This window comes from Otolemur garnettii, unplaced genomic scaffold (assembly GCF_000181295.1).
Source record: "Otolemur garnettii isolate 467f Iridium unplaced genomic scaffold, OtoGar3 scaffold00040, whole genome shotgun sequence".
In the NCBI taxonomy this organism is placed as follows: Eukaryota; Metazoa; Chordata; class Mammalia; order Primates; family Galagidae; genus Otolemur; species Otolemur garnettii.
This window is the reverse complement of record NW_003852435.1, coordinates 13,534,617-13,560,241: the sequence shown is the minus strand read 5'-3', so window position 1 is coordinate 13,560,241 and position 25,625 is coordinate 13,534,617. Positions and strand designations below refer to the sequence as shown.

At 36.3% G+C, this 25,625-nt stretch overlaps 1 protein-coding gene and 1 non-coding gene across 5 annotated transcripts in view; both read left to right on the top strand.

Annotated features, from left to right (window-relative positions):
• PCDH9 (protocadherin 9) overlaps positions 1-25,625 on the top strand; it is an 879,176-nt gene that overhangs the window by 204,787 nt on the left and 648,764 nt on the right. The gene's annotated exons all lie outside the window — the stretch shown is intronic.
• LOC111725441 lies at positions 14,823-15,018 on the top strand. Its single transcript, XR_002773506.1, has one exon. It is a non-coding gene; the product is annotated as a U2 spliceosomal RNA (small nuclear RNA).

Here is a 25,625-nt window from a genome sequence, read left to right as displayed (position 1 = left end):
AGTAGCTCAAATTGTTTTACAGACATTATCTCATTTGTCCTCATAAAAAGATGGGAAGTTACTATTGAATGAATGCTTCATGGAGGGAATATGTTAATGACTGGAAATTCAAAGTAAGTGTTTTTAATCCCCACTGTATCACCCACTGGCTTTGTGACAATGATAAGTGAGTTAACCTCTATTAGTCTTATTTTCTTAGACTATGGAGAAATGTTCATGCTTTTCATGTAATATCATGGGGAGTACTGTCAGAACTCATGCCTATGCTCAGGAAAATTCTTGAAATTTTTCCAGAGGAAAGGTGTGCTCTAAATTTTAATACACTTAAAGCGACACGAGAGTGTGTTTTAGTGTTGAATTAATGTCGTCTAAAGGCAGGTTCTACTTGTAGCATAGCATAATGATTTTAATTACTGATATTAGTCATTAAAATATATGTTGAGCTCCACCGAGTCACAAGGGATTGTGCTGGTGTCGGGGTTGAGGTGAATAATGTGGTTGCCACCTTTCAGGAGCTTAGAATCTGACAGGAGGGGCAGAGAGTGAGTCATTTAATAAAACAAAACAGATAGTTGAGAGCTATAACTACTGGCAAGAACAATGAGCCATAATAGCGCAGATGAAAGAGAGATTAATTCTGCTTGTGTGAAAGAAAGAGGACATTAAGCCAGAACTGAGATAAGGGAAGGAAGTTGGGGCCAAAACACAAAGAACTTGAACAGCAGGTGTGGGTTGAATCCTGTTAATAGAACCAACCTTGTGTTTAAGCCTTTTGAAACTGATCAAGGTCTTTACATTTGAAAGGTAGTTGCCACGGTGGTAAGAAAAGTAGAATAGAAATGAGTTGTGGAGAGAGAAACAGCAACAAAGAAGGATAAGTCAAGTATGATGTAATGATTCGGAAGCTGAGTAGACAGGTGGACAGTGGCACCATTGATCATCTACCAGAAGCAGAGAGAAGGAAAGTGAGAAAGGAGAAAGGATGGCTAAGCAAGTGTGATATTTGTGAACTAAGCTTTATTCTCTTCGGTTTTCTACATCCTAGTCCTCACTTAAAATTCATGCCATATTTTTAACAACCACCCAGATGTCTGCAAACTTTATACTTAACTTGCTTTTATTTTATTTATTTATTATTATTACTATTTTGAGACAGCCTCTCAAGCTGTCACCCTGGGTAGAGTGCTGTGGCGTCACAGCTCACAGCAACCTTGAATTCTTGAGCTTACGTGATTCTTTTGCCTCAGCCTCCCAAGTAGCTGGGACTACAGGCGCCTGCCATACATCCCAGCTATTTTTTTGTTTAGTTGTCATTGTTGTTTAGCAGGCCCAGGCCGGGTTCGAACCCACCATCCCTAGTGCATGTGGCCAGTGCTGAGCTACAGGCATCGAGCCACTAACTTGGTTTTAGACAACATTAGAACCATGAAAGCCAGTGTGGCTGTCCAGGGAGAGCTGACCCAAAAGAAAGAGGCCTGAATTGAAATCACAAGTAAGGAGATGTCTGCCATGAGATGCTCACGTTAATGTCAGGAAAAGATGACAAGTGAAGAGACAGAAAGGAAAGCTCTCAGATAAGTTTTAGAAGAAAATCTTAACAAATAAGGGGCAACCTATTACTAAATGCTTTGGAGAAGTCCAGGAAACTTGATTAGGACCAAAACTCATTTTGGAAGATCAAGAATGGATGTTTGGAAGTGACAATTACAAATGCATTGTGGAGAGGGAGGCACTGGTTATGTCACAGTAAAATGAAGATGAGGGTAGATAATTCGTTCCAGAAATTTGGTAACTGGGGAGAGGAGAGAAGGGCTGGCTGCTTGAAGAGGAAAAAAGCTCGAAAGAGAAACTTGAGCATGGAAGGTATTTTTTAACCGGTTTACAAACACTGAAATGATGTATGAAGATAGTGGAAATTCAGAAGGGAGAGTAGAGTATTCTTAGAGTAAAGCTATAAGAAAAAGCAGAGGCATGAGATCAAAACACAATTCAAAACTAATTGAGCCACTTCTTTCTAAGAGACTGGAAAAAAGTCAGCTACTAGTGGTACAGAAATAGGTCACCAATTGAAGGGCTGGTTATGTGTGTCAGGGAAGGGGTGAGATTTTGAGAAGAGTGGTTATGGCCCAGAACCTTGTTAAGGGAAACGGGAAAGAAAGCCGAGTTCGTATTATTAAGTGTGCTTGGTAGCATTGAGATAAAAGCAGTGATATAATCAAAAGAAATACATACTTTAGGTAAGTAGAGAAATGGAACATTCTGCCGCAAAGAATGGGGATATTAAATTTTTCTTTAGCAAGTGAATAAAAATTCTACAGGACACAGCCAACCAAAACCCGGAATGTTACAAAGGAAGCAATATTAGAGGGTCCAGCACAGGACCTGTGTGTGGGTTGCCTGTGGCAGTTACCACCTCTACAAAGAAAGGGCATCAATAAAAGACAATCTTTCTTACTAGCCAGGCTCAGAGCAGCTGTCTGGAGACAGTGTTCTGGCAAGAAGGTATGTTGGAAGTTACTATTAATCTCACTTTATAGAAAGCAATCCTTCTTTTAGTGGGAACAAATAAATTACCAACATTCAACAAAGACAGAGTTATAGAGTTCTGTCTGGTTTCAAGTTTAAACAGGAAAATATATGTTTTGATCTGGGTTTTAAGACTTCAGCTATGAGGGGTAAGTAAACATAGCTTGAAATGGGCTGATAGCCAGGGAATTGGATTACACACTGAGAATTAGAACCAGAGCAAGCTACCCTCATCCGGTAACAATGTTAATAGTAGTGCCTTTCATCCACCCTCATGGTCTTTCTTGGCTCTCCTAGTATTTTTCATAGTTAAGATCAACATTCTTACGTAAAACATATTTTTCTCTACTCTGAAAGTATTTGTATGGTGAATATTTATTTTTTCCCATTTAATTTTTTCTTTTTTTTTCTTTTTTTTTTTTTTGGCCAGGGCTGGGTTTGAACCCACCACCTCTGGTATATGGGGGTGGCGCCCTACTCCTTGAGCCACAGATGCAGCACCTACCTTTTGACTTTTGATTTTTTTATTTACCAACAATATCCAAAGATCACCAATTGGGGATATAGGAGCCTAACATCTGAGACATGATAAGTGAACAGGCTTGGTCTATGTACCCCCAACACATTGGTTTCCATGATATCTTTAAATATCTTTTTGTTATAATTACAATGTATAAAAATCAAAACTTTGATCTACCTCCAGAGCTGACATCATTGTAAAAAATAAGAAATGTGGAGAAAGAATTATGCATACTTCTATTTATCACAAATAAATATTGGGTAAAATTAATATATATCCATAATGTGAAATCATGATTTTTCAAATAACATTCAGTGATATGTAAGAGAATGTTTATATCATAAAGTTAAGTAACAAAAAATAGGATATGAAAGTATGATTCATACTTTAGGAGGGAGACATTTGTATGTTTGAGTGAATCTGTGTGTATGTATCTCTGTAGGTCTGTGGATACCTCTGTGTCTGTGTGTGTGTTACATAAAAAAACAAACAAGTGCTTAGGAAATATCCTGGAAAAACAGTAATAGGATTAAGCACTGGTTACTTCTGAGTGGTGATTTCAGGTGTAATTTGTGTTTTTCCAATACATTCACTTAGACACACTAAAATTTTGCAGTGACCATGTATCATCTTTCTAATCATAAGAGATCTTATTCATAATAAAGAATACTTATATGATCATAGTTATAATTTTGTTATGCCACAGTCTTTGTGTTGTGCTCACACACACACATGCACACACAGTGACATCATCTAGTCAGTGGGGCTAATTATCTCCTCCAGGTCTGAGAAGTGTGTTCTTTGCCCCATGATGCTTGATGCCAATTTATACTCAGGTCCTGTACAATTGATCCTCTGGGCCTGTTATGATATAAAACTTCAGAATTTTCTTTGCAGGGTATGATTCTTTAATTTTTTTCCATGACAAAAATTATTTTGAGTGTTTGAGTGCTAACCATTTGATTGAGCGTGAGAACGGGAGTGTAGGAGCCATCACAATTACGGGAGTAGGAGCTTGCTGAATAGAGGCTGCCTTTGCTGTTCATGATGTGGAACACAGTGTGATTCACGAACCATTCAATTTATTTGCAGTCTTCCTGTTCATTAGGCCATTACTAGCATTAACTGGGTAAAACAATGATTCAGAATTTTCTTATCACTGTTCATTCAGCAGGAGAAATCTTGCAGTCCCATGGTCTGTTTTGCTTTTTTCTTTCCTTTCTGCATCAATGAAAAATTGGAAAAAGTAATTAAGCACTGTTGGTAATAACTTGCTTGTGGTACCTTGACAAAAGTGTAACTCATTATAGAAAACCTGCTGGCCAGACTTATTTTCATTCTTTCTTGCTCTTTTGCTCACGTGCCCACACATAAACATCACCAGATATTTAAACACACTTTTGCTAGTGTGACTATAGTCAAACTCCCTAAAACTCATGGTTGTCAGTGATACAACTATTACTACAAAGCACTATGAAAGAGATAATATTTCTTGAGACTTAAATTTGGGTCAGGTACTGTACGTTACAATCAGATGCTATAGAATTAGTCATTGTTGATGGCTCTCAATACTCGTTTGCTAATGTTGATACTGTGTGATATTAGTAATTTATTTTATAATGTTCTAAAGGGGTTAAATTTATTTAATTTTTATATCTTAATAGCCAACAGGCAGTTATGCAATCACCATTCAAAAATCCTATTAAAGCAATTCTTTCAAAGTTAGTGCTTTCACTAAAAAAATACAGAAGCAATGCAGTGGTTACGGATTTGCAAACGAAATAAAGGAGAAGGAAGGGAGGAAAGGAGGGAGAGGAAAAGTGGAAGAGGAGAGAGGAAGGGGGAAGGGAGGAAGGAGATAGAAACTATCTGATTACATGGCCTACTCTGCTCAAGACAAGGTCGTATAATTATCTTTAGTCTGGGGACTCAATTGATAATCGAACTAAAATATGTTCTCTTTTTAAAGCTATAAAGAACAGTTGGCATGCTGTTTTTGCAGAGTAAAAAATGGATTTATTTGAAAGTAGACATTTCATTATTTTGGAGTACAGTTTGACTAATATTATAATAGTAGCTACCTAGCCATATTTTCAAGGAACAAGGAATGTAAATGTTAACATCTCTATCAAGAGTAAAGCATTTTGGTGGGACGCAGTGGGTCATGCCTGTAATCCCAGAGCTGTGGGAGACCAAGGCAGGAGGAGCCCTTGAATTTAGGAGTTTGAGACCAGCCTGAGCAAGAGTGAGACCTCTGTCTCTACCAAAAATAGAAAAGACTATAGCCGGGCATTCTGGTTGGTACCTGTAGTCCCAGCTACTTGGGAAGCTGAGGCACGAGGATGCTTGAACCCAGGAGTTTGATGTTGCTATGAACCTAGCTGATCACTCTAGCCTGGGTGACAGAGTGAGACTCTGTCAAAAAAAAAAAAAAGAATAAGAGGGTTTTTACAGGGTAATTTTATGAAGAACAGACAATGATATTCAATGATATTCAGCTCTCGAGCCATCATGCATTACTCTAAGTATGTTATTTATCTTGTTGGTACTTGTATGTCTAATTCAATTAGTCTTTTAGAGGCTTCTCTAATTAAAAATGAAATGTTTCAGATCATATTATAATTGTCTAGTGATGTTCATATGGGAAACAGTCTCTTTTCCCCAGGACTGTGACGGGTAGGTGCTATATACAAGATATTCCTTATTTGGCACATCCACAAGACTTCCCAGTAGTGGAGTCATCTCTAAGGTACTAATTTAACAGCTATCTAATGAAATGAATTTTAGCAAACTTTCTATCTCCCAAGATAAAAATAAAATGGTTTTGTTTTAGGAAACTAGTAATTATTTTAGTTCATCTTTATTCCATGAAGTCAATAAAAGGCATTTAATAAATGTAAACTTGTGATTAAATATTTTAATAATATTCTCGTTTAATTAGACTTCTGACTTTAAAGGCTAGATATACTATGTAGACGCAGTCTCTTCTGTTTCCTCATGACGACATGGAATATAGGATATGCCTAGTGAGTATTATAGATGACAATTCTATAAATAAATATTTTATCATAGAGTTGATGACATTTTGACTAAAAGGAGCAATAAGAATGATGTATGAAGAAAAAACAGTATGATTCTCCAGTAAATGAGGAAGAAGTTGTAAGTTGTTGCCCACACATACATGTGTCTTAATTTCCTTTTTTTTAAATTGTTGTTTTATATTGATATAGGAAATTGAAATATTCACCTTGCAAAGCACATGAATATTATGATAAATATCAGAATATTTTTGAATTGTTTTGAATCCATAGAAGGATAATTACAAGGAGTAAGAACAAAATATCTCATTTTGCTGCTTCAGAACAATAATCCCACATTTGATTTTACCCACGAGTTTCTACCTCTTGTGAATGGTGACTGATCTGAGTTTGCATTACTTTCAAACTTCAGTCAAATAATCCCACATTTGATTTTACCCATGAGTTTCTACCTCTTGTGAATGGTGACTGATCTGAGTTTGAATTACTTTCCTTTACATTGGTAAAGTCTACTGAAATGTTAGTGTGTTCCAAAGTGTATCTCTGTAACCAAGGGCAAGAATTGTTGCAGGAGTTGAGAGTTGTCATGAATAGGGCTATGCATACCCACCTGAAGAGAAGAATGTTATGAATGGAACAGGCTAACCTGTTCATAGAAGATTCTCAGGCTGGTAGAACACTCATCAAAACAATAGCTATCATCACAGTCTATTAAATACTGTTTTGTCCACCTGAAAGCCATGAAAATGGCATTTTTATATTCTTCACTGTCAATCTGTTGACTTCCAAGTGTACTTGTTCTGTTTGGAATTGGTGTGGTGTTATTATCCATTCTACTGTTGGGCTGTAGCTAAGTGAATTTAGCTTCTTGCCTTACAGGCTTTTGTAGGCAATGGAGAAAAGAAAAAGTATTGAAATGACTTTCTCACACCCCCTATGTCTTGATATAATGGATTTGCAGCTTATAATTTACCTGATTGGGAGTTGAAACTTTGGAGTCCTGTAGTTGGGGGTGGTTTGAATCTGTCTTCTGTATCAATGAGAATCTCAGAGGAAGTCATTAACCTTTCTATGCTCCTGTGTTCTCTTAAAACAAAAACGTTATTACAGCAATAATAGTTAATTTTAGGGAAAATTTGAGCCCTTAGCACATTGCCTACCAGTCAGTAAGTCTTCAATAAATATCAGCTCTCTTGTTATAGTTTGTTTATTAACTTGATTAGCTTGTTCTTCTCCTAAACATTAATTAATTAATTAATTAATAGACTGCTTGGTAAAGTGATATCCAATTTAAAAAAAAAAAACAAACCTTACATTTGTTCTCTTTAGACAGAAATGCATATAAACAACTATTCCTTACATTTTAAGTTTGGTAGGACTTCTCTCATGTTAAGTAGAAAAATTCCAATCTGTAGAATAAGTACATACAATGTTTACTATGTCACTTGTTCTAAATCATTGTTCTATTGATATATGCATACTATAGTTGATATATTCAAAACTAAGTGCAAAAATAAATGAATCAAATATAAAATAATTTTAAGAAAAGAATTCTAACAGTCAAAACAATGGAGTTGGATAAGGAAATAAAGACAATAAAGAAGTTGTCTGGGAGGAGGATAGGGTGAATTCACACCTACCTCGTAAAATGCACCTCTTCTGGGTCATGGGTACATTTATAACCAAAATATGTGTACCCCTGTATTCTGAAAAAAAAAAAAAACACATCATTTTAGTAGTCAAGAATAGGTGGACTCCACTATGGGAAACAAGTGTGAAGTAAGGGCTAAAAACTACTAAGTAAAGGGAACAGATCAGATAATGCACATTAAAAAAAAGGAATTTAAATGCTTGTGGATCAATTAAAAATCTTAGATGCTTGCAGTAGGGGAGGATCTAAGCTTTGTGTGACTGGAAACATATATTTTTAGAGCTCTTTTTAAGAAAAAGAATACTAATTAATTATACGTCCTTTGAAGAAGCCTGTGTAAATGAAAGGTCTAGAAATATATATGGTAATTGCACTACAGATCCACAGCTATCTAGCAAGAGAAGTATGCACTAAGTATAATCCAATGAGTAGGGTGAGCAGCTCTGAAATCCAGTGTTTAGAACTGTGAATAGTTCTAAACTATTAGAATAGTAGTTCTCAAAGTATGGTTCCAGCATTGGCCACATACAAAACCTTGTTAGAAAGGCAAATTACAGAGCCCAACAGCCAACTTTTAGATTCAAAAACCCTGAGACCAGTGGCCTACGGTTTAACAAGGTTCCTGGGTAACTAACAAGCACACCAAACTTTAGTCATCAGCGTGTTGAAAGATAGTCTCTGAACAGGTATGGTGCAGGTGGATTTGGTAATAGCACATTTTCTGAATGAAGGGGTTTAGGTTCATTGTGAGTCATCAGAATTGGCTAGATTTGAGGTGTAGAGACAAGTGCTGATTCTGTTATATTGGTAGCCATTAAAGCATATAGAAAAATAAAGAAGAAAAAAGGAATTCACCAGACATGATAGTTAACATGTAGTTAGAAGGAAATTGTTTGCTTAAGGGTAAGTCCAATTTCTGGGCTGCCTTAGACAGCATCAGTGAAAGTAGAAAGAGGTGGTAACAAAGGAAGGAGATGAGATTGCTGGATGGAGAGGGCGTGCACAGTGTGTCGAACGCTCTCTGATATATCAATGCAACATCTAGGTAAAAATGTCAGGCAGCCAGTGAGGTTAAGGGAACTGGAGTTAGTGCAAGGACTAGAAGTACAGAGTTAGCGTGTTTCCTGGATAACAATTTAATAGAAAACAACATGTAATTATGCACCGTCCTCACCTAACAAAAAAGAAACCAACAATTTTAAAGATTGTGTACTAGCTGATTTCTCCGTGCTCAAATTGTTTACATAGAAAAGAAATGTGATACAGTTCTTTTCCCAGTGGGTAGCTAGTGCTTAAAAGAAAGTCTGCTGTTGGTTACAGCACTTTTTACTCTCTAGTAACTTTGAATTGGCTCTAGCAATTTTAGCTGCCTGGAAGAATATAAGCAGAAACAAAGGATTTTTTGAAAAGTTTTCATTATTTTGTTCCATATTATTATAGCTTTGTCTCATTCTCTTATTCCAATTTGTACAACTATATACAAACTGGGAGTTATTCTCAATGTAATAAAATCTATTAATTTTATTTTTCTTTCTAAAGTTATATACATAATAAATGTATTTGCATTTCCTGACGCATGCTAATGTGAATGGTGAAATAGGCTCCAATTAGAAGCTTTCCTTGTGGGTATAATCACAGAAGACCACAAGTGTTTTTCAAAAGCCAGTTTTTCTGAAACCAGTGCCGTACTTGTATTTTATGTTTGTAACGACAGACAGATGACTTACTCATGAATAGCCTCAGCAATCCCAAATTCAGGAAAGACACTTGAATAAAAATATTACCCATCATCGACGGACTCAGAGATACATAGATTTGGGGAATTGCTCACACAAGTTGCTGATGAGCACTTGCCCAAATGAGGACTAAGGAAACAAAGGGGACATGACCTGCTTGAACATGAGGCTTCTTATTACCACTACATGACCTACAGTTGGCAGCTTTTAGCTAAATGAGTGAATTGGAGGTATTTATTCTTCCTTCTCTATATCCGAAACTCTCAACTGTGGAGAAAAAGGAGGAAGAGAGTAGTGGGTGTTTCCAAATTTGCTGCACAAAACAGACTCAGAAGAATTTCTAAGTTAATTTAGTGTAGGGCGTCTTTCCATTCACTGAAGATCACGTTATGAACAATTTTTCTAGGTCTGTAAATAACTTGATACTTTCAAATGAAATGTTTTAAATCTCTCATTAGCCTTCCGTCTTATTGTAACTGATGTTTTAATTCTTCCTTTTTCTTTCACTTCTCTACTCACACAGAAACGCATTTAGAGATTTATTATTTTGGTTTGCAGTTTTTTATTCAAAATTATATCTTGAATATTTCCAAGTGTTTTTACATGTTTATTGTTATTGTTTTGGTGACCGTAAAATAATTAATGTAATTAACATTGAATCAATATTCTAAAACTCATTCAGACATTTCTACCCTTATATCTTGCTGTTCTGCAATTTTTCAAGGTAACATATTCACACACCGCTGGTAATGTATATGCAAATACTTTGACATGGAGGCCAATTAGGTCTAGATAGATTTTCTTTAGAAATAATTTTCTCTTTGGGGCAGCACCTGTGGCTCAAAGGAGTAGGGCGCTGGCCCCATATGCCAGAGTTGGCAGGTTCAAACCTGGCCCCGGCCAAAAACGGCCAAAAAAAAAAAAATGAATTTTCCCTTTGAAGTTACATAATTACCCTTTGAAATTAAGTTCTATATTATATAAAATATTTTCCTTTAAAATTTTGAATAACATAACTTACAATTATTATTATAAAGAAATCATTGTACTTATATGGCTACAGATATATGTAGTAATCAAATATAATCTCCATTTAGTAATAGTCACTACATAATAGAAAGCAAATGAAAATTATATCCCCATAAGTGAGCCCCCAAAATGCTTTTCTATAAAAAATGACCTTATTCCAACTTATGAAGCTTTATAAAGCTGAAAAAGCTCTGTTGTTAAATTTATTCCTTCAGTGATCTTTCTTCTTCTAGGTTATTGGGTTTCAAATGATAGAGGACCAGTGTGGAGGGAACTACATAAAATCACAAGGGGTATGGCTAAAAATCCTTATATTCAGCTCTCATCAACAAAATCTCTAGGGAACCAGTACTTTTAATAAGTTCTCTGAGTGATTATGACAATTTGAGCCAGGATTCATGACCAATGACCTAGATGACCAAAGGCGCCCACTCCAGTTCTATTCTGGTTTTGTACTTCCTACATTCTTTCATAATGAATCCTCCCTGTTTCAAATAGACTCCATTCTCTTTGGGCTTGGACTTAAGGTATTATTCTATTTCCCCCTGTAAAATCAAATTTGAATACTTTTATTTCATAATGCCTACTCCAGCTGTTTTGATTTATTGTCTAATCCCTGTATAAGGCCATTCTGCTGTAGGATGGGACTGAATAGCTATGAAATAAGCAGCATTATAGTGTCTGGAAAACACTGAAACACCTTATTCATTGTATCCTTTCACTGAGAGAATGAAATCATCGCCTAATATCTAGCCAAATGTATTCCTGATTTAGGGAACTAGAAATGTACAAATTACCTGTAGAAGATATTTAGAATGTACATAGATGTTTTCATGGTTGACTTTAATATGCTTGCACTGCAGTTGGCACAAGAGCCTGAAGACAGGTTTGGTGTCAAGGAACGGGGTGGGGGGAATCCATTGCATATGGGATACCAATATCAGGGAGAACAGGTGGAATGTTGAGAGGCTTAAAAGGTGTACTTTTATTTTTAAAAGTTTTAAGGGTGTTGGCTCAGCTCCCGTAGCACAGTAGTTATGGCACCAGCCACATACACCGAGGGTGGCAAGTTTGAACCCGGTCCCGGGCCAGCTAAACAACTGCAATGAAAAAAATAGCTGGGCATTGTGGAGGGTGCCTGTAGTCCCACTTACTTGGGAGGCTGAGGGAAGAGAATTACTTGAGCCCAAGAGTTTGAGGTTGTTGTGAGCTGTGACACCATGGTACTCTACTGAGAGCAACATAGTAAGACTCTGTCTCAACAACAACTAAAAAACTTTTAAGGATGTTTGTGTCTGTGGTGAAGGACAGAGTTCTACAGACAAAGTGATAAATAGCACAGAAAGGGTTGCGTAGAAAAGTTAGAAAATCCTGTCTGGATATCTTTGAGTAGTAAACTGCTAGCCAAGCACACTTATCCAAATCTTCAAAATGAAAAGCTAATGACTTAAGGCAAACTCAAATAATAAAACAAAGTCCTTTGATTTCACAAAGACTTCCCAGCCCTACTGCTCTTCTGCCACTTTTTTTCAAAGAGATCTTAATTTTTAGGTGGCAAATCTTCTACTTCAATGGTGGGGGCAGCAGAGGGATTCTGATAAGCAGAGATGTCTGTAACTCTGCCTGCTTAAATGTTCCCTCTCTCCCCCAATTCGGTCTCACTCTGTTGCCCAGTCTACAGTGTGGTGGTATCAGCAGAACTCACTGCAATCTCAAATTTTGGGGCTCAACTAATTCTCCTACATGCATACCACTGTCCAGGCGAAATTTCTACATTTTTTTGCAGAGGCAGGATCTCCCTATATGGCTCTGGCTGGCCTCACATTCCCGCCTGAAGAGATCTTTCCACCTTGGCTCCCACAGTGCTACAATGACAGGTGTGAGTGACCACACTCATCCTGCCTTATTTCAAAATATTTCCTCTAATCTCCTGATGGGGATTTTAAACAGGACATTTTACACAGTGTATGTTCTCTTTTTGGGGTGATCCTCTTTCCAAAGGGGACTTCCTTTTATGTCTGCAGAATAGCAGAGAGAAAGCAAAACAGATCCAATGAATGATTTAAAAATGAATATCTGTTCTAGGTGTACCGCTTTAAAATAGCTCCTTTTTTTTTTCCCTTAGATGTTGACATTTGCAGTTAGAGAAACTGATTTGAAGATTGGTTAAACAACACTAATAGAAGTAACAGCTAAGGCATTTATTTATCTGTCAGGAATAAAAAAGCTGTACATAAAATATCAAATCATTTTCTAGTCCCATAAATTTGATACTATTTTTTCACCCACTTTGTGCTAAGGAAATGGAAACACAATTCAAGAAACATCTCCAAAGTCACGTATTTTACTAAGTAAGAGAAAGCAGATCTCAACTTGGACACCATAGAAACCTACATTCTATTACTTTATATTTTTGAGTATACATTATTTTAAAATAATGTTGTATATTGTGGTCTCTAAACTTTTTGGCACCAGGGACAATTTTTCCAGGGACCTGGAAGTGAGGCGGGGAACTAGATTATGATAAGGAGTGTGCAACCTGGATGCGTCTCATGCACGGTGTCCAGTAGGGTTCATGCTACTCTGAGAACCTAATCTGATCTGCAGGAGGCAGAGCTTATGATGATGCCAGGGGTGGGGTCAAGACGGATGAAGCTTCTCTGGCTATCCTGTAGCTCACCTTCTGCTATGTGGCCGATCCCTAACAGGCCACAGGCTGGTATAGGTCTCCCGCTCAGAGTAGGGTCTATAGTTCTACTATAGTTCTACGTAATAAAATGCTTATAATAAATTACATAGTAACATTTTTAAAAATATCAGAAGCCAATACTTTGTGCAAATATTTTAAAGGAATCTAATGTTTTTCAGTCTATAATATGGTTTTTAACTGTATGTTTGCACTAAGCAACTGTATATGACAATGGAAAAAAAGTTAATTTTTTTTCCTCTGGGACATACTCCTTTCTGTTAAATAAATCAAGGCCTTGATAACACTACACTCCAGAATAGGGACATTTTTCACGGGCATTTTTCTCTTCCCAGTTTCTCAAAGAACTTCATCAAAACTAATGGGACTGTAGAGGAGATTTATCAGAGGCTCGGTCAGGTCTGTTCCATTCTCCCGCACATAGGAGCGGGCACATCCATCTGCCTTCCCCAGAGACTAGGAGGATAGAGAACTCATGATAAATATTACACCTTTTAAAGAGACTATTCTTTTAAATAAAGGCTCTTTCTTCCTCTGCTATTCTCTAATAATGAGTAGCAATCATTAAAATAGTTTCTGTAAAGTGTTATTTAATTTTGTAGTTATAATGAATAGACTAGAAAGTAAAATATCTTGAGTGTATCATGACTAATTTTGCAAGTGGGACAGACGCTTAGGCAGCGCATGAAGTAATGAAAGTTCCTGCTTCATACTATACTGGTTCTCATTTAGTCTTCATTTAAATTATTGGGTATGATGTTTCTAGTTATATTCCAAGTCCTAATAATATGTGTGTCCATCATAAGCTGATTATGATTAAGAAATATATCTTGCATGGATAGCTTCACGTAGAACAAAAAAAAAAAAATTGAAATGTGAATGTAAACCTCTGTCATCACAAATCCTTAAAGCAATGTGGTCACAATCAATATGTGTTAAAAATAGGCACACTATAGAATGAGGAGGAAAATAGACTCTCTTTTTCTCTTCTTATTTTACTATAAATTATAATGTGTTCAGTTCATAGTGTAAGGGATGAGAATATAATTCAAAAAGTCAAATGGCTTTGTAGTAATCAGGTAACCTCTGTATTGCAAGAAAGTTGTTTGTAAAGTTGCAATCAGCATATAATTTAATGCTTTCAGAAGTATTTTTGCTTTATACAATGGATTGCTATATCATATGGACTTACCATATATGTATATGGGTATACCTTTAAAACTGTGATTAAAGTTCCCCCAATGAGCCAGGTCAATCAGTTTTATTGGGAGACTGAGGAAAACAAGTCTGGTAAAGGTCAAGATGGTTTCATAAACCAATGTATAGCTCTATTACAATCATCTCTGTCTAAGTGAGATTTCCATATTTAACATTAAAAACAAAGCAGCCTCTGTATATACATAAGAGCTACAGAATGGCCTGGGACATACATGGCTGAAAACGAAAAGAACTCAGTACCTTTATAATGAATGGACAGACCACTATGTCATGATTTAACATCATATATAATATAAATTGGAGACAAAATAGCATGATAAACTTGATAATCAAACCTACAATCAGATGGCAAATATACTGAAAAATCGAAGATTAAAAACTCTTTGTTAGGAAGGACATCGCTTCTCAGTCTTTTGGCTAAGATCAAGTGTAGAATCTGTTCTTATCAGTTTAATATCTGATAGGTCCTGTATCCGAGGACAATATGTTAAATGGATTTTTGGAGTAGGGAGTTGGAACAGGAGCTTGATCTTTCCACTCTGTGCATCGACCCGGTATTGCAGAAAGAACAAGAAATTTTTAGTGAATATGAATTCCAAATAATTAGGGTTAACACATTACTCATTCTATTTGGAAACAACACAGGAATCATCATTGGTTTCAAAAATTCTGTAGTTTTTAATCTTATTAAAAAGGGAAAAAAATTAAGAATAGAAAAAACTCAATTTCTTACACTCTTGATTAGTTATGTAATTTCAGCATAGAATAGTGACTTCTAGTATCTGAACTTAAAGCTTCAGGCTATAAAATATTTGGTTATTTTTCTAACTTAGTATCAAAAATGGCTTCACACATATGAAGTCAGACAATTAAGTTTGTGAACTCATCCTAGAAAAAGTACTACATACCTCATTGCTCATAGCTGGATATCCCCATGGTCACCATATGGCAAATGGGAGCGTAATAAGGATAAGGATCCTTCAAAGGTGATAAGGATTTTGATATCATACTCATGTTATCAAATTTTGAGAACTTTATTGTACCTATTTTATTTTAATTAAAATAGGAAGTTATTGAATAACATGATTTTATTACAAGCTTTAAAACCCTTAGTAAATAAATGTTGTATAGTTTATTTATTAACATATAAACTTAATTTTCAGTTGTAGAAATTTTTCTCAATGATTACTCTGATGTCTATATTTTAGCTATCAATAGTTTGGTTTTACATAAAATCGTATGTTCTGAGTCTTTTAAAATTTTTACCCACAGACATTCCATAGATAAGGATCTTCCACAGGGGACTCTAACTCGCTTCTTTCTTCTGTTAACACATTTGGTTTTAACTATTTCTGGGGACAAGGGGCACAATTAATTTCTTAACATCATTTTACATAATATTTATTTTACAGATGATAAAATAAACTAGAAATCCACATTTTCAAATAGGAACTTAGAGGTACTGGCAATAAGCACTTCTGATCTTTGCGATTATAACTAAATTCTTACAAGAGTTCTACAGAATTGTCACTTGTATGCATAGAAATTAAAACAAGGAAAGTGAGGGTGAAAGTTAAGAAGCCTACTATATCAAATGTATCCAAGGCTTTCTGAATGGCAGAGTTGCTTATAGAAGGTTCTCTTCCTAAGGAAAGTGCCTTGATTCACTGTTAACACAGGGACTCTCCTGTCCCTTCTGCCCCACTTAGAGTACACAGCTCCGTCTGCTCCTCCGACTTCTTAGATCCCATGATGCGCCTTTTCTCTCTCTCTGCCTTTCAGGCACAGCCAAACAACACTCGTCCTAATTAAACCAAGGGGATTGACATTCTCTCCTAGGTACTTAGAATGCTGTACCAAGAGCATTCACAGCCCATGCCAGCCGGGGAACAAGCCACTGTTTTTCCCATATCGGGATTTCTCTCTACCCTTGTTTTGTTAAGCAGTGAGAAAGACACGAAGTAAGACTTGACTGAATTCCCTTCAGCACATCACACCTCCCTATTCTTACCCTTTATAGCCGGTGGAAATCATTTTCAGGAACACATTTGTAAAATTATTGAGACACAATTTTAGTGACGACGTACACAGCTTTGCAATTCTTTTTCTTTTTTATTCTAAGCAATGTGCTCAGTAGAAGCATAATAATTGTATATTTGCATCATAGTTCAAACATTCAGTCTCCCTCTGTTATTTGCATTGGGTGACTGAGTTTAACAACCACCTTATCAGGCCTCTAGGTGAAAAATAAGCGTTTGAATCAGACATACCTATCTCTGTGATGAAATTATCAGCTATATGACTTTAGCAAGATAGTTTAGCTTTGTACATTTTAGTTTAATATTTTGAAAATCACGGATATTTGCAATGACTATTTCTCATCTTTTTGTCAATAAGTACTCAGAAAACTGACAGGCTTGTAGCAAATGCAAGACAAAAATACCAATTAAGATTTTATATAAATCACTTCAGTACTTTACAAGTATCAAGAAACTAATAATTTAAACTAAAACAAAATATTTTGTTTCTTAGCTTTATACTATTTTAAAGTGCTGTGAACACAATCAATTCATCTTAAATTAATCATGAAATCTACTTTTTAACATGGATAAAAATTAAGAATGTTATTAGTTTCTTCCTGGGCAAAGGGATATTGTTCTTATTCCATGTAAAATTTGTTTCTCAGAAGACCAGTCTTGAAGATCAGAAATTATGTTGCTCTTTATACCCTTTAACAATTAAATTTATTCAGTTGAAAAGTTCAAAGAATATAGAGGATCTTGAAGTATGTTGTCCTTAGATCTGCAAGGAGGTTCACTTCTCTCCCTTCACTTCTTTTTTCTAGAATCTTCCTTTGCGACTATCATCTACCATTAGCATTTTTACTATTGGCTGTTGACTGAAACTTGTACCTCAACCTTGCCTGACATCTCAGGCCGAATTATTTAAATCCAGAGATCAAATGTCATTTGAACTGGGCCTTGAAGGATGAGTATGAATTTGTGAGACTGAATAGAAATGAATAAAAAGCTATACTCAGAGCCAAAGCAGGGAGGGAGGCAGGAACAGAGTTTACTTGGATACAGGGTGTTCTACAGGATGCTGGCTGGGGAAAGGACTGTGGCTAACGGACGGAGAGAAGGCTGGTTTAGATTGTGACAGGGTTTATGGTTATGCTGGGTTCTATGTACAGTAGATAAGGATCGCTTGAAGTATTTGCTTTTTGTTCTATTTTTGTTTTTCATTGAGCTTTAATTACATGAACTGTGGTGGATCATTCTTGGTGTAGTACAACACGGGCAGCAGTGGAGAGAATTGATGGAAGAGCAGCACAGAATAAAGGAGGGAGAACAATTAGGACTTAGTTACGGCAGACAGAGTGGAAGATTGACAGGCGGCTGTCCCGAGAATTGAGTGCAGGGGCTGTTTATAAGAGACATTGTAGAGATGAGTGTCAGGAGTGTGTGACTGATTGGAAGTGGACCTGCCAGCTATGAGGAGGAAGTCAAAGATGACTGAGTTATGGTTTGTTTTGTTTTATTACTGTGTGAACTGCTGGGATGAAAAGTTGCTGTCTTTCTCCAGATCATTAAAAAGGGAAAGAGAAAGCTTGGGGGATTAGTCAAGAAGTCCAGGTTTCATTTGGCAATAAATTGCCAAGGTGGTATATATACAAGTTTGGAGTGCGAGAATTTAGAATTCAGAAAAGTGAACAGAGCTCAATATGTGAGAACTACTAGCTATTGGAATATGTCAAAGTTAAGAGCAGTCAACTCCACTGGTTGATGTATGGTACTGCTATTAGTTCCATTTCAAGAACCCCTTAGGCAACATTCTCCAATTCATCTTCTCTATTATTATTATTATTTTTTTTTGCCTTCTTCTAATCTCTTGATTCTTTCCTTAGGCCCTTGCACATTTTCTTCTCACTCGTGGACACTATTGCTACTCTCTAAAATGTATTAATCCATACTTATTTCCAAGGCTTCTCTTGTCTAATTCAGATAATAATTCTGCATATCACCAAATGTCTGCTACCACTTACCACTCTTGGTGTATAATCTCAACATCAGGATTTATAACTGTATATCTCCACGATTGCATTGTGAGAGCTTGGAGAATAGAAACAAAACTTGCCTGGCCTCCTCCTTCCTTATCTACACCCTTAGTTTAGCATGTAACCTGTCCCAGAATTTTTGCTTTTTACTTTCCTGCCTTCCTTCCTAAATAAAAAGACTCAGTGGATTAACGTATAAGTTTCTCTCAGATATGACCTGATTTTCAAGTTCCCACATCATAATCCTACATTAAGTCTTCGCTATCTCTTGAGTGGGATATTTGGGAATTTATTACTCTTCACCTTCCCCACATCTCCAGTGCCTTCCACGCCTAATCAAACTCAGCCGCCACTTCAAAGCTCAGCTCTTATCCTGCCAATAGCTCTTGCTTTCTCCTTTCCGCTCCTTCCTGATGCTAAATGAAACCTTAAGCAGCTTTCAATTCTATACTGAATTTACTATAAATCCTTTATCTTTGAATTTAGAATATGATTTTAATCTAACTTTTTAGCTTTTTCTATCACGATTCTACAACAGACCAGGTGCCTTCCAGCTAACTGGGACTATTTGCCACTGGACACTTGGGTTCTGTAATTCCACCATGATATCAGTTTTCTTATACATTCAGCCATTAACTATTTTTGTGCTTGTTCGATGTCAGTTTGGTACTGGGCTTAGAGGGTAAACACACACATGACTCACAATTTTCATGCTACTTTCTTCTGAACACTCCCCACAAGCCATGCTTATTAAAATTCATCAAATCTTCCTTCAAATGTCACTATCTCAGTAAGACCTATCTCACTCACCCTGATTATCTCTCATTCCTAGCATGGGACACTCAGATTGCCAACTATGCCCCTCAATTTTTTCCTTTTTTTCTTAGCACTAATGTTCCAACACATGACACAGTATGCTTATTTATTGTGTCTATTGAATGTCATTTGCCTTCACTCGCTAGAACGTAAGCTCCACAAAGGAGGGAAAATATCTATAAACATTCACCAATGCCCTTGTCTGCCTGGAAGAGTAACATTCAATAAAACGTCCAACCTGTGAGATACTCTCTGAGTGAAATCTCCTCTGGGGACCCAAGCTACAGTTGATATAGTACTTGCTCATGCCTCTCGGACAAGACACAACATTCCCTTTTGTTGTATCTTCCTGTTGAATAGAAAGCCCCGCAAGGCCACACAGTGGTTCCCATGTGGTTCCCATGTTTGTATCTTCCATAGTATTTATGCATAAGCCCAGTCAATAGCAAATAAGTACTGAAAAAAATGAGGTTAATACACTTGGACATAACACACTGTGCAGATGTACTATGTCTTTCAAATATTGTGGTCCCATTGGATCTAAGATAAATGTTTTGTTCATTTAGACTTATTCAGGTCCATCAGAGGATTTTTTAGACAGTAGCAATATAGATAATTTGACCAGGTTAAATGTATTTCTTAGGAACTGTAATTCAGTACCTGTAGAGAATTAGAAGATTGAGTTCTGCCTAGAAGAGGAAGAGTTCAAGACGTTGTCATGTTTGCTGCAGGAAGCCATAACAGATGTTCTTTTCTTTTTCACAGGCACAGAAAACCATCTCCACTTTGCAAATTAAAGCATAGAGCTGACACACATAGTGAACAATTCTCCTGACGTCCTAACCCAACCCCAGACTTAGGGTTTGAAAATTGGTTACAGCTGTTCCTTCTCGTTTCTTAGGTAGCGTTTTGTTTTAGTTTTGCCCTTCCTGGTGGCCACTTTTATGCGCCAGCACTCAAGCACGGCCTCTCGCCGCAGGTGCCTTTACCGTTTGGGGAATGTGCTGCCCTTGTTTTGTTAGCCTCAGCATTTTCAAAAACCTCACTTTGCCAGCGCTGCCTGTGAATCTATCACTGTCCACCTCTTTTGCCTTTTGTATTTCCATTGTCTTATGCTTCAGTGTTTCTGATGCCCTTGAGAAGCCATAAGCATGCTTTACATTTGAAAGAGTGCCAGCTCATTTAATCAGGCTGAGTGTGAGAGGCATGGATGAATTTATTCCATCTAACATTTAATAATAAAATAATTTTAAACTGTGCCTTATGCCATGACGTGCTTAGCGTTACCCTTCCAGGCTTGAATCTAAGACTTCTCAGTGCCCTCCCTGGTCTGTCTCAGGCATATTATCAATCAAGTGCGTGGGTGACAGGGCCGTTGATGTCTTCCCAAGGCTCTTGTTTAATAATTAATTTTCCAGTGTAGGCATGTTCAGTAAATGGATTACAAAACTTAAGCCCATTTAAAAGGCTTTAGAAATTCATTATTAGTTTTAAAAGACGAATGCACAAATTAACTATCTATGATAGATGAAGCATACCAAATACAGCCAGGTCCTGCGTGGTTTTAACCTAGGTTTATATATAGCATAGCATAGGGTAAAAAGTCAGGGCAGTTTTCTAGACAATGGCACTGAATCACCAAGGAAGTGATTCATTTCAAAGGAGACTGAGAAAGAGAGTCCAGGTAATAAAACTGTGCTTCGACCATTTTGATTCCTTCTCTTGCTTTCAGAAATCCTCCACGATCCAGCCCCTGGGCAGGCTCTCTGCTGTTTCTGGAGTGAGGACCTCAGCTTAGTTTTTCACAGAATAATATTATGATTCCAAATGAAAGAATTCTTATCAATTATCGCATCTTAATGTCCTTAATTAAACATCAATGCCAGTTTCAAGCTGTTATCTTTCAGTTCCAAACCTACCAGCTTTGTGTTTTGTGGGCTGGATCTCAGCAAACTACATCCCGCCTTTGCTGTTGGGATTCTTGTTAAGTTTGGTCAAGGGGGAGCTCGAGAGGGAGGCTAGATGGCAGGGGAAGAGGAAAGCCATTGCTTCCTCCTTCGGCAGGGACAGCAATGACATGCTGTCCTGGCAACAGCTATTTCCTCACACGGCCAGATTCTTTCCCTCCCTCCCTTCCTTCTTTCCTTTTTTTTTTTTTTTAAATTTCTGGAATCAGTGTCATCATGACTTAGAGTTTCCAGGACATGTCCCCTGCTAGCCTCCTAGTTTCCAATAACCCCACACTCTGACCTTTCTTGATCTTGGTGGTCAGGTAGTCCATCCTTCTCACAATTTCTCACAACTATGTAACTTCAGTGTCTTATTTTTCTTACTCCTTTGTACCCTTTCCTCACTTTTAATTTGTATCACTAGTTTTCCAACACTGGATTAACAGTCACCCATGTTAAATGCCCTTGGTTTAAACAACTACCGTGCTCTCTATTGTTCCAGCTCGGCCTTGGCTGGAACAAGTGCCATAGACGATCAATCAATCATCAGTAAATACAACTAGTCTCCAGTGACTAACGGGACTCCATGTGATAGAATGACTAGAAATTCTATTCCTTTTATCTCAGGTCACTGAAAATATTTTACATGTAATTATAATATAAGCAATTAAAGAATGATTTCTGAATTCAGGGTTACTAATAAGTTATCTCACAGCTTACTTACTTATTGATTTTTTTCCCTCCATCCCTTCCTTGCTTTTCTATATTTTTCTTGAGTTTTTGGATGGGGTATAAGGATGAAGAACAGGAGTCTGACAGTGGCTACAACTCTGAGAATCTCTTCCATAGTCATGGTTACACAAGTTTGGAGGTGTGCTAATTTAGTCTCCTTATTCCCCATTTCCTGCTCCTTCAATGTAAATTAGAAGCTTCAGGTAAACAGCAGAGATGCTCCCACAGTCCATTAATTTCTTTCATTATTGAACTAAAAATTTAGCTTTCAGAATTTATGACTCTTACTTCAGAGTCATGTCTCAGATTATCCTTAACAAGGCTATGCATTAATTAGTCTAACTTCCCACAAATGAAATTAAGCTAGAGAAATCATGGCAATTTTTTAAATAATAAGTTAAAATTATTGATATTGTCATATTTTTCTGTAATATATATCCAAAGCAATTATTAAGTGAATTCAGAAAAATAAAATCATTTTCTGATTTTTTTTACAAAAATTTATTGTATGTTTACTCATTCTTTTTTACCTATAAGTAGTTCACAAATGACTACCATGTATTATGTGACATATTAAACATTTATTGAATATGTTTAGTAGGAAAATCTTTTTTTTTTTTTGAAACAGAGCCTCAAGCTGTCCCCCTGGGTAGACTGCCATGGCATCACAGCTCACAGCAACCTCCAACTCCTGGGCTCAAGCGATTCTCCTGCCTCAGCCTCCCAAGTAGCTGGGACCACAGGCGCCTGCCACAACACCTGGCTATTTTTTGGTTGCAGCCATCATTGTTGTTTGGCGGGCCCAGGCTGGATTTGAACCCACCAGCTCAGGTGTACGTGGCTGGTGCCTTAGCTGCTTGAGCCACAGGCGCCAAGCCAGGAAAATCTTTGTGAAATGACTCTTTATTACGTAATAACTAATACCTTTGTTAGCAATCCCTTTGTTAGATGAGAAAGTCATTTCCCTACTGGAACAGCTGGTTTCCCCAATACCAAATAAGATTCCGTGCACAGTCTTGAGTCAGTAACAGTCCCTTTCTTTTACTATATCTTCATTGCTAGCATAAGATGTGAAACACAGTAAGTAATCATAAAATATTTGATGCATGCATGTATTGGTAGAGGTAACTGAAGCATTTGTTTTCCTATGGGGATTACTTTCTCCTTTCTTCTACTAAATTCTCTGGTTACAATCAGATCTCTACTAGATCAATGGTGGAAATATTTATCTAGAGGTTACCAGTCATCATCTTAATGTATTCCTCTAAAATCTGAAATACACATGTATTTCACTGCTTTTTATTATAACATAGGCAAAAACATTTATTCTATCACGTGTAGTTTTAAAACTTCTACCAAATTAGAAATTTTTATAATCTTAAATTAAAAAAATATACTTTAGCATAATAATTCATCTTGTCCTATCTTTTGCTTCATTAAGGGATAACAATTTTCTTAATAACCAAGGAGTATGCCTCCATGATTTTTATGTTACCTCTTATTTCCATTTACGTGTTTGCTAGTGAAATTTGTTACCATTCTTCATTGAAACACTATTATTTTCACCCAAGGAAAACATTTTATTTTCATTGTGTAAGGATCATTTAGTCCTGAAATAAAGAATTTATTTGTTTTGGGTTTTTGTTTTTTGTTTGATTGTTCACATGTCAACCTCATTGTTAATGGTCATTCAAAGTTATTTCCTAGGCTTGAGTTCAGGTAAAAATGTTAATGGAACTCAAAAGCAGCGAGAAAAGTGAAATTGCAATGAATGATTTCATTTTGGGGAAATGATAAAGGGTTCCAGGTTTACAAACAAAGTAAATCAAAATTATGCTTTTAAATATATATTATGTAACTGAAGTAATTTTATGTTGATTTTCCTTGTGATTCTTTCATGTATACTTTTTTATTCCCAGGGAGTATATAATCTTTTGGCAATGTATACAGGAGACAGTTAATTTTGGTAAGACAACATTAATTGTGCATTCTTGATACATATGATCAAATACTTTATAAGGACCAGTATCCCTGCTCTTAACCACTGTGAGAGGGAATCTATGATTCATCTGCTCATCTATGTTTATAGTTTTTGGATGCCAGTTCTATAAAATTGAGTTTGCACCTACTGATGTCTTGGAGTTCTATCTTTCTTAGTTTTGTTATATATGCAGATTTAAGGCACCTGGTCATGGAAAAATAAGTAAAAAATACAGTATATATACTTATTTTGTTTATATAGTATATATATTTACTCTATAGTACTCATATATACTCTGTTTCAAATGAGATATATAGCTGGCAAACTAGACTTTGAGATGTATATTTAAAAAGAACATGAATATTGAAAATCTACTCTGATGAGTCTTTTGGGAAGGAAAATTAACATTAAACAACAACAAGAAAACTAAAATGGATGGAGAGGTAGTGCCTATGTCCTGTTGTTTGTTTTTTGTTTTTTTGATATTTTCTAAGAAAGCTTATTGGTGTCTAGAAAATATTCTTCTATGATAGGAAAGAATGGAAAATGTTTGTCAAAGGCAAGCCCAGTAGGGTTGGTGATGGAAATATATTGGCTCTCTGTTAGATGGTGAAAATCTCAAATATAAACAAACACAAATCTCAGTATTATTAGAAATTCAATGCAGAAACATCTACCTGCTTCAAAAATGTGAATTACCTTTGAATATAAGTAAGAAATTGCTATCATTTTTGTTTGCCACCCAATTTATTTCATGTATACTGTATATATATGTGTGTGTGTATCTATATGTATTTGTTCTCACACTTAATTTGCTACATTACTTTAGAATACAAAAATAAATGTTATAATATTTTGAGGGGGGAAAGATTGAAAAGCTGATGGACTCAATTACTGTCTTTTGAGTTTTTACTACCAGGCATAGCTAATGGTTGTGGTTTATTACTAATATTTAAACTCTTCTGAGTTGTAGAAGTTTATTTCAATTCTCAACATACAAGGACATACAAGATTATTGTTTAAACCTCATTCAGTTTACCCTTTAAATTGGCAGAGCCATTCACTAAATAATTATCAAAATTTACTAAGAATTATCACTTGCATTCCAATGGGGGATAAGAGACTGACCCCACAACAAGTTTGTTTTTCCCATGTTTGGTTTCCTGGCTTGTTTAACCAGGTGTGCAAAAACCACTCTGATGGGGGTTAGTTCCTAACCCTACCCCTGAAAAAACTTGGCAAATCATTAAGCAAAACAACCAATAACACTTTTTCTTCTACCTAACATAATCCAAATCTTTGTTAGTTAACAAAAATTTACTAATACATTTGTTATACTGCTGTAGCCTAAACATTTTATTGGTAATCTGTCTTTGAAATGTGCTACTAAGGAGTGCTCTATTTATTTATTTTTTTGTAAGAAAACGGCCTAGGCATTTAGCAGAACAATAATTTTTAATTGTTCTACAACGCAGGTAAAGGTGCTGCCAGTGTGAAGAAGTACCCCTTTCTGTTCACTCTTCTGGTGTCCTCATTGTGCTAACGACTCAGCCTGTTCTTTCATATTCTGTGAGCATCTGAGGAAGTGGTTGCTATACCAAGTGCCTATTCAATTAGACACTCTGTCACATGAACTGAGAATGTAAATTTTAACAATAACGTAGA